A 3,026-nucleotide genomic window follows, 5' to 3' on the forward strand; every position below is an offset into this window, starting at 1 on the left:
GGAGGGGGAGGGGAGCGCTGACTCACCCGCCGCGTCACTGCTGGTGGGGGGTGGTTCTCCTTAGCGCAACATGTCACACTATTATATCTCTTAACCAATACTAAGATGTACATTGATTTTTTAAAATTATTACAAATTATTTACAAAGCAGAGTTCAATATTTGTTTTAATATAGGACACGAACCAAATTGTTCCCAGATTAAAACAAATATTGGACACTACTTTGTAAACAGACTATTTGTAATAATTTTTAGATGTTGTAATAAATCAACGTACATCTTAGTATTAATTAAAAGATATAATATTTATATCTATGACATGGTAATTGTACGATGGGAAATCATAATGTATTAATTATCACCATGAGAAAATCATAATTTAAAATATTGTTCTATATAGGAGATAGCCCATTTCCTGAGCTTACCAAATAGTCAAATTTTCCCATGCCAAGTGGAGGCTCATGCTGTGATATGGTTCCTGCATTTGCAAGGGAAATCTGCCAGGCAGACCCACGACCAGATGACCGCTGTGCATCAGGAAGGTGTACCCATATATGACAGTGGTCAGGTGGAAGAGGCGCTTTCATTGTGGACAGACAAACCTTGAAGATAAACTCCGAAGTGGAAGACCATCTCTCGCTGAGGAACTGGGAATTGTGGCACAAGTGGAAGCTTTGATCCTATCCAATAGGCGCATAACTATCGAAGCATTAGCCATGGGTCGGTTTCCAACATCATCCACGATGAGATACACATTACAAAGGTCGCTGCACGTTTGGTGCCACGATTGTTGACACCAGTTCAAAAATAGCAACGAATGGAAGTGGCAAAGAAACTTTTGCAGTTGTGTCAAGACAAAAAGGTGGAATTTCTCAACTGCCTGATCACGATGGATGAATGTTGGGTCTATCATTATGACCCTGAAACAAAGGAAATAAGCAAGCAGTTGAAACATGCAGACTCGCCACTACCAAAGAAGGCCAAATCCCAGCTGTCATCAGGAAAGGTGTGTCTTGGGGTCGGTGGGGTGTCATCATGACTGACTATGCACAAAAGGGCGTCACCATCACTGGCGAGTACTAGCAGAACCTTCTGAGAAAACTATGGGAGGAAACCAAGAAAAAGTGACGCGGAATGCTGGGAAAAGGTGTGCGACTTCTTCACAACAACGCACATGCTCATGCTATGACGACGCTTGCTGCCAGTTTGGGATATGAAATTCTCCCCCATCCACCATATTCACCAGACCTGGCGCTGAGCAACTTCCTCCTCTTTCCACAGCTAAAGAAGCCACTTTGTGGTAAGCGATTCCAAGATGATGACGTCATTTCTGCAGCAGAGGATTTCCTAAAGATTCAGAATGAGACCTTGCATGATGGAGGTATCCAGCAGCTAATGCATCATTGGGGAAAACGTGTGGCCTTGCAGGGGGCATACGTAGAGAAGGACTGACGCACATACAGTTTCTTGCGCCTGTGTCTCTGTTTCTTCTGGGTGTTAATTAAAATTTTATGACTTCCCCATGTAGTTTCCATATGTGTTGATAATATTCTTCTGAAGATGGTCTTTTTGACCGAAACACGTAAATGACGAAAAATTAAAATACACAACTTTTATCAATCACACTGGACAGTGGTTAAAAATCTTATATACAATTAGGAAGATTTTTTTTTTTCAAAACAGAGACTAGATGTCTATATGTAATTCCATAAAATTATGTTGGAGAGCTTTAATCTGAAAGCAAGGGAATAACTCAATTTGACATCATGTATGTATTACAACAGCAATATATATCTGCTGCTGGTTTAAAGTACATTCAATGATAAAATACGGTGAAATTCCTACTTAAGGTTTCTTTTGGGGGCAGTTGATTTGAAAATTAAACAAATATCTCACATCAAGGTAATTTCATAGTGAGATTATTCACTTGGGATCATTCAACGTGAATGTTAAATGATGGAAAAACCTTATATTTGGAACATTAAATGGTAGCTTCACTGTAATATGATTCACAGAGGTACATGTATACAGTCACCTCAGTAATACCAGGAAGTAAACAGTAATAGGCTACCGAATGTACACTTCGGTAAATTTTAATCTGTCCATCAAGACTGGCATGCCATGAAGTGTTTTTGTCTTGTTCATCTGGTATGAAGGTTGTTCTTTTCCTGGAAAGACTGCTTGAAGGGTGTAGATTCCAGATCTTTGTTCTGCCACTGGCCTTCCATAAAATAGAACAGCCAATTATATTTTGTCTCTGTCCTTCAAAATGAAGACCAGCATTGAAGAAGTTAATCCATACAATCTTCCCTGTTTGCTCTTCATGATTTGTANGCAGAACCTTCTGAGAAAACTATGGGAGGAAACCAAGAAAAAGTGACGCGGAATGCTGGGAAAAGGTGTGCGACTTCTTNATAAGTATACTTTGTATTCAAGTGCAAGCATTTTCTGTTTCAACAGTTAGGGTCAAAACTTTTAAATTTAAATAATAGAAAGTTCAATTGCAGAACAATGTTCAATTCCTGTTCACTAGTGAGTGACACAATATACAGCGAAATAAGCAACAGGACTGAAAAGGAAGTTCGGAGGATGTCACATAACGAACATTTCTCATTTGCTAAAATCTAGAAATGGTAAGCTACTCACAGCTGAATTCTAGACCGATTTCATTCTCCATGATAAGTGNCGTGTGGCCTTGCAGGGGGCATACGTAGAGAAGGACTGACGCACATACAGTTTCTTGCGCCTGTGTCTCTGTTTCTTCTGGGTGTTAATTAAAATTTTATGACTTCCCCATGTAGTTTCCATATGTGTTGATAATATTCTTCTGAAGATGNTTCTTTGTTCTAAGAAAGATTTTTCCACATATGTAAGGTTAAGAAACTGAGGGTGCCAAATATCTGTCAAAATATAATGTATTTTTTTTATCCCAATTATATATTTTTTTTCCTTGGCACTACAGCCCCAGTGGGCCTAGGCCTACCTCCATGAACTCCATTCACTTTGGTTTTTCTAGATCTTACACAT

General features: G+C 39.2%; 1 protein-coding gene across 5 annotated transcripts in view; it reads right to left on the reverse strand.

Annotated features, from left to right (window-relative positions):
- LOC111869273 (meiosis-specific nuclear structural protein 1) overlaps window positions 1-3,026 on the reverse strand; it is a 49,115-nt gene that overhangs the window by 6,375 nt on the left and 39,714 nt on the right. The window lies entirely within an intron of this gene.

The sequence above is a fragment of the Cryptotermes secundus genome, unplaced genomic scaffold (assembly GCF_002891405.2).
Source record: "Cryptotermes secundus unplaced genomic scaffold, Csec_1.0 scaffold133, whole genome shotgun sequence".
Taxonomy (NCBI): Eukaryota; Metazoa; Arthropoda; class Insecta; order Blattodea; family Kalotermitidae; genus Cryptotermes; species Cryptotermes secundus.